This window comes from Bos javanicus, chromosome Y (assembly GCF_032452875.1).
Source record: "Bos javanicus breed banteng chromosome Y, ARS-OSU_banteng_1.0, whole genome shotgun sequence".
Classification (NCBI taxonomy): Eukaryota; Metazoa; Chordata; class Mammalia; order Artiodactyla; family Bovidae; genus Bos; species Bos javanicus.
The window spans coordinates 1,927,689-1,934,885 of record NC_083898.1 but is presented as its reverse complement, the minus strand read 5'-3'; the positions used below and the strand labels follow the sequence as shown (position 1 = coordinate 1,934,885).

Here is a 7,197-nt window from a genome sequence, read left to right as displayed (position 1 = left end):
GAATTCTCTAGGCAAGAACCATGGAGTGTGTTGCCATTTCCTTCTCCAATGCATGAAAGTGAAAAGTGAAAGTGAAGTCGCTTAGTCATGTCTGACCCTCAGAGACCCCATGGACTGCAGCCTTCCAGGCTCCTCCATCCATGGGAATTTCCGGGCAAGAGTTCTGGAGTGGGGTGCCATTGCCTTCTCTGATTATACTTGTGGAAATCTTTTTTTTTTTTTTTTTTGCGTCTCCAAGGGCTCTTTAACAGGCCTACGGGGTACCCTCCAAGTATTGGTTCCTGAACATCAGCACACCTGGCTTCCTCTGTGGGTTCCTGGAGTTGAGTCTCCTCCTGGGAGTCAAAGTAGTACCAGTTATGTGTGTACATAAGCAATGTCCCGTCAAACAGAGTAACTCATGTCCACTAATGTTTCATGTTTTGCTGTCAAGGAAAAAGAATAATAGAGCTTTCCAGGGGAAACTGAGGAGTTCAAAGAAGACAGAAATGTAGAAGGATATGAAATGCACCTCTCTCAATGTATGGATCAGAAATAATACTTCTACATGGTCAATAGCATCAGATAAATACTAGCAGAAGACCCTAGTCCCCAGAGTGTCCCATGTGGGTTTCAGACATACCTGGGTGGGAAGGAATTAAGATGGGAGAAGGAGTATAAGAGGAAGCAAAACAAAACCTGTGCCTTGTGGTGGGAGATGGAGAAGCAGGGAAGAGATTTCCAGAATGAGGCAAGCCCCTTCAGTAAAGGGTAAATTGCTTTGGACTGAAAGGAAGCAAGGTAAAACAGCTAATGAAACATTATTTGTATAGAGCAAGAGTTACACAGACAATGTGTGTCGTGGCTCTATATGGCCCAAACTGCAATTCAGCTCAACCAGTGTGTATGGGTCTGGAAGATGGAAGGTGGGATTTAGAGAGTCATTCTGGGACAGGACTGATGTTGACTATGTGGAGACGGCCTGATGGAGCACCTATGAGTTGTTGTGTACCAGAGAATGCCTTCTGAGAATTCCCTAAGTGCCAAAGAGAAAAGACCTTACTGCAATGTCACACACAGGAGGTAGAAATACCTTTGTAGCCATTCCTCTTCCCACCTGTTAACACCTACAACAAGGTAATAGAGAAAGACCAGCCAGAAGTACCACTCATGCTCCTGCAAACACAGGCTAGAAAAGGATCCCATTAAGGCCAAATCTCTTCTGCCTGTGGCTGCTGGCTCCTATTCATAGTTGGCGCCACCAGGGTTCCAGCATTCCAAGCAGCTGTACCACCACCTGTGCTCATCAAGGCAGACCCCAGTGTTCCACAAGTGTCTCAGGGCAGACTCCTTTGGTGATCACATGTGAGGAAGGATGGAAATTACACCTGAGACCCAGAGACAGAGCCATTAAGGAAGAGGATTGGAAATCTTCCATCCAGTTGTGCACACTGCAGATTAAATACACACGATTTATGACAGGGACCCTGTATCTATGGAATACATCAAAAGATGAAAAGAGGTCAAATGAAAGATGATGCCCAGGCTCAGGAAGCTGTAAGAATGCGCAGGAATTATAGCAGTTTTGAGTCTATGCTGTCCTTAGAAAGATCCAGAGTCCAGTTTTCTCCATCTTTGGGGAACTTCCCAAAGAAGTGTAGTTGTCCTCTGGCTCATTCTGGGGACTAGGGCACTGACAGATGAGACCCTAGCAAATATGTATTATTCTTTTGATGCATTGAATTGTTGTGTTGTTGGTGGACTATTTTTCTCAGTTGTAGGCTTCTTTGTTACTACACATTGATTTGGTCTTTTAAGATTATTTCAAGCATATTTTTTTTATTTTTTGTATAGCTATTTCTACTTTCAAATTGGTTTCCTCTTTTCTGTGCCTTTTGTTGCTGTTGCTTCTCTTTATTTTTTAAAACACGTATACACTTCTATATTAAGTGTGAGTTTCTGTTATTCTGTGGGGACTTTATCTGATCTTGCCAGATTTGCTTTCCTTATTCTTCAGTTGACACCCTGCTCTAGTGTTGTTTTTTGCCTTGAGATTCACTTGATTGTTTCTGTTTATGAATCTGTTGTCTTCTCTGTAGTATTTATTGCTTGTGGTAACTTTGATTTTTTTTTCCATTTATCTATGTTACTTTTTTAATCTCCTCAATCTCTTACTATGGTATCGTGGTTCTCTGAGCATAAGTTTGGGCCTGATTTTCTCGGGTGTCAGCACTTAAGAGGGTAACAGGCTGGAAGGCCAGGGGTCTCAAAACGGAGGAAATAGCCTGCAAGACTGAGACATTTTTATCTCTCTTAAGCGACAGGAGGAAACAAACTAGAGATTTTTTTTTTTCTTCTCTATACAAATTTAAAAGTTTTCTCTTAAAATATTGTGTTGCCATAATGACACCTGGTTTCACCTGAAGTTAACTATTCTCAAACCTTGAGATAACCAACGTATTTTTCTTATGGAAATGTTTATCTTAAGCTATGCTAATGTACTATGCATTTACCCCGAACTGTGTCCTCAAGTCCTTTGAGCCTAATGGCTCAGAACCTACTTGACAAACCAGGATGTTATACTCAGATATTGTTTCCCTAATCTATGTAAACACAACTATTTGTATGGTAATCTGTCCTTCTATAAGATTCAGGTTAATCATTTTATGGCCTGGGATGAATCGTCTGGTGCCAAGATTATCCCAAAATGCATCTTATTGGTCAGGAGGCCTGGTACCACTCTGAGTTTTAAAACATTCCTTTCTTTCATTAACAGACTGCTAGTGACTATATAACATCCAGCTGAAGACTAGCAGTGGGGTACTCTTTCTAACCCCTTCTGATGCCTATGTCAGAAGCTTTCTCTGTCCCCTTTATACTTTAATAAAACTTTATTATGCAAAGCTCTGAGCGATCAAGCCTTGTCTCTGGCCCCAGGTTGAATTCTTCTCCTCCAGAAGCCAGGAATCTCAGCGTCTTTTCATTCAGCAACAACCTTTCATTTTGGGGGCTCATCTGGGATTCTTCAGGGCAAGATAAGGAAGCTTGGGGCTCTAGTTCTTTGTTCTCCTAGTGAACACTTTTTCTCCTCTACTTTACTAATTTTATGGTGTGCTTGTGTGAATGAATGAAACACTCTGCACGAAGCAAGTGATCTCATATGGCTTATGGCAGAAACTTGTTGGAGGTTTATACCGACCTGTCAATGCCAAGAGGCACCCAATGTCTCCTTTGGGAACTGATCAGAAATGGGCATAGTGTGTGGACTGAAATTTCCTTTTTCAGTCAAACTTTTCAGTATCTTTAACCATTTCATGACTCCTTGGGAATAAGAAGTACTAACCTAATCTATTGGATTATTGATTTTCAAGGGACTTGTGATCTACGCTGTTACTGTGTACTGTGGCTTAGGTCCAAGACTTGGATCAGTAGTCAGGAAAGTGCCTAGCCTCCCTAGGAATTGAAAGTTCAAAAGCTAGATGGAGGTCTAGCTCCAAGAGCATCTCTGAGGTGAAAGGTTACTCAGATCAGTACTGCAATTCCCCCCACGCCCCAATTTGGTAGTGTTGGCTCTTAGTGGACCAGAGGTAACTCTTTTACTGGTGTGGTGATGCTTGGCAGGAACATCTCAGTTTTATGTTCATATAGGTCTTATGGTTGTCAGGAACATACTTAGGGTTGTGTACAGGCACTCAGGTGACGAATGTTTCACCCAGCAGTCTTGGCTTGGGTGGCATTGCCAAGGTTACACTGATTCCACCCTGGGTAGCATCAGAGACAAGCAAGGTTTTAATGATGAAGAGCTGGATGTCAGGTAGGGATGCCGTCAGGTCTACACACTGGTACATTCCTACCCCGTCTTGGTGGTAGAACTGGGAGGGATGTGTACAGTGCCTGTGTCGGTAAGGACAGATTAAGTCCAACCAGGAAAGAAAAGCTTTGGTCTAAAATCTGTCTACAACCCCATCTCAAGCAGAGAAGGACGTCTGCAGTAGAAAGATGGTGCTGGTCGCTTTTTCTCTCTCTTACAGATGGGAGCTAACAATTCCAGACTCACTCCTTTGACTGTATCCTGAAAAACCGAGATAGATTTGATCCCCAGGCTTAAAGAAGACACGCCTAGTCTTCCTATATGATACTGCGTGGCCATGGTATCCATTGGAGGACAGTGAATGGTGGCCAGTTGGAAGGTCTCCTAAGTATAATACTGTTTTACAATTAAACCAGTTCAATAAGGAACAGGGGAAAGTGATCTTAAAGGATATATTTCTATCTCAGTCAGCTCCAAATATTCGCTGTAAGCTATTAAAACAGGCTTATGGACCAAATCAGTCTTTAGACACTCTGTTACAACTGGCTCAGACAGTCTTTTATGACAGGGAGTATGAGGAAAATAAAGAAAGGCAGAAAAAGACAAAGGAAAAGGTGGAAGCCTTCACAATGGCTATGAAAAACATTCTTAAACAGCCTGAGAAAAAGGCCCAGAGGGACACAGGTGACAAGGGACGGGCTTGATATTGCTGTGGAATGGAGGGGCACCTCAAATGGGATTGCCCTCAGGCATTTAAGCCGCCTCAGCTCCGTGTCCAGTCTGCAAAGGACCACATTGGAAGAGAGACTGCCCCCAGAGTTGTACGTCTCTGGGGTCAGACTCTCAAGACAATCAGGACTGAAGGTACCCTGGGGTCCCTGCACAAGCTCCCATCCTAATTACACCTGAGGAACCCTGGGTATTAATAATTGTGGGGGGCCATTCCATCAATTTCCTTTTAGATAGAGAGGCAACTTACTCTGTGCTTACTGAAACCCCTGGCCCACTTTCTTCCCAATCTGCTTCCATAATGGGACTGTCTGAATGAGCCAAAAGGCATTATTTCAGTTATTCTATACCTTGTAACTGGGAATCAGTTCTATTTTCACACAAGTTTCTGATCATGTCAGAATCTCTCTCACCCCTTTTGGTGAGGGATATACTGAGCAAGGCCCATGTCTCTGTTTTCATGAGTATGGAGCCCTCCCTTTCTCTCTCTTTAGTTGAACAAAAATGTAAATCCTAGAGTATGGGATGATGGAAAATCTGTGGGTTAAGCACAAAATGCTATTGCTGTAGTTGTCAAGCGCAAAGACCCACACTTATTTCCACATATGAAGCAGTATCTACTGAAACCTGAGGTTAAGGAAGGGTTAAAATCTATCATTAAAAATTTAAAGGAGCAGGGACTATTAATTCCCTTTAACAGTCCATGCAACATTCCTATTTTGGGTATAAAGGAATCAAATGGTAAATAGAGCCTGCTGCTGCTGGTGGTGCTGCTAAGTCGCTTCAGTCGTGTCTGACTCTGTGCAACCCCAGAGATGGCAGCCCACCAGGCTCCCCCATCCCTGGGATTCTCCCCCTAGTTCAAGATTAATGGATAATAAATGAGGTTGTAGTTTCTTTACAACTTGTGGTGCCTAATCATTATACTCTCTTGTCTGAAATTCCTGAACGAGCCAAATATTTCTCAGTAATTGATTTGAAAGATGCCTTCTATTCCGTGCCTTTGCCAGAGTAAAGTCAATTTCTATTTGCCTTTGAAAACCCTACGCAGGCAGCTTCTCCGTTAACTTGGGCAGTTTTGCTCCAGGGATTTCGTGACAGTCCTCACTCATTTGGACAGTTTGTCATGGGATCCACAAAACCTTAATAGCTCTGAAGCGGTCGTGTTACAATATATAAATGATATTTTGCTCTGTGTTGAGACAGAAGAAGCTTGTTTGTGAGCCTCAGAGATTTCTTAAAATTTCTGGCAGGCTGTGGTTACAAGACATCAAGAGAAAAGGCTCGGCTTTGTCAACAATCAGTTAGATATCTGGGCTTAATCATATCAGAAGGAACTAGGGCCATAGAACCTGAGAGAATTAAACCTATTCTAAATCATCCCCTACTTCGGACTTTAAGACAATTAAGATTTTGAGGAATTATAGGTTACTGTCGCATTTGGATTTCATGTTATGTTGACCTTGCCCTACCTTTACATAAACTTATAGCTGAAACTCAGCAGGCCAAAAATCTTAACAGACCTATCACAAGCACAGAAATTGAAACTGTAATCAGAAATCTTCCAGCAAACAAAAACCCAGGTCCAGATGGCTTCACAGCTGAATTCTACCAAAAATTTATAGAAGAGCTAACACCTATTCTACTCAAACTCTTCCAGTAAATTGCATAGGAATGTAAACTTCCAAATTCATTCTATGAGGCCACCATCACCCTAATATCAAAAGCTGACAAAGATGCAACAATAACAAAAAAAGAAAACTACAGGCCAATATCACTGATGAACATAGATGCAAAAATCCTTAACAAAATTCTATCTCAATTTTAAATTCCATTTTAGCTACATATGTGAACATGCTTTCTCGGTCACTTGATTTAATTTTACATTTTGCCAATAAGTGAAAATTTTGGAATACCTTGCTCTAAAGGCAGATGTTGTTTTCTTCTTCCAGAAAGTCAGGTAGTGAAGCAGATCTTTGAAAAATTTGTCACTTTTTACTAAACCCATAAAGTTAAGCTGTTGAACTAAACTTTTCATACTCTTGGTTTCAAATATTCTGAAAGGCTCCTTTCTTTCTAAGACTTCTTTCTTAAAGATCTCTTCATTGATCACTATACAAGTGCTACTCTCATCCTGCCAAATAGATTCAAACTGATCACTTTCAACTCCAAAGTTTTGTGGAAATGTGAGTGAAAGAAAATCATTCAGCTCATCTGTTTCAGAGACAGAATGTATAGTGTGGTCTTTTTTATCACAAGTTCCTCAGACAAAGCCTGAAAAGCATATTCTTCCATCACAGACCTCAAAACCAAGTCCCCAGTAAGTGTATAATCATACAAAGAAGATCTAATGGAGGTTTCTGAACCAGTTGATTCATCCTTAGGAGGCCCATCTTGAATTTCTGAAGAAATATGTACCATCTTAGAGAAAGCTTTCTTCAGATACTTTTCTCATTTGTCTGATTTTACACACTGCAACTTCCAATGCTGCTTGGCTGGCCTACAGAGAGAAACTCTCTAGACCATCACAGAGGTCCTCAAAGTCAGAAATCTATGACATCATTAAGTCACTGGTCTCCTAGCAATTGAAGGGTAATGTTCAACCAGTGTTTACTTCAGCATCAACTTAATATACAGACTGCTTACAGAAATAGTAACCGAAACCATGAAGCCTGAAA

The 7,197-nt window shown here is 41.5% G+C and overlaps 1 pseudogene; it reads right to left on the bottom strand.

The window, feature by feature from the left end:
- Positions 1–6,441: 6,441 nt before the first annotated feature.
- Positions 6,442–6,940, bottom strand: LOC133243793 (heat shock transcription factor, Y-linked-like; annotated as a pseudogene).
- Positions 6,941–7,197: the final 257 nt, after the last annotated feature.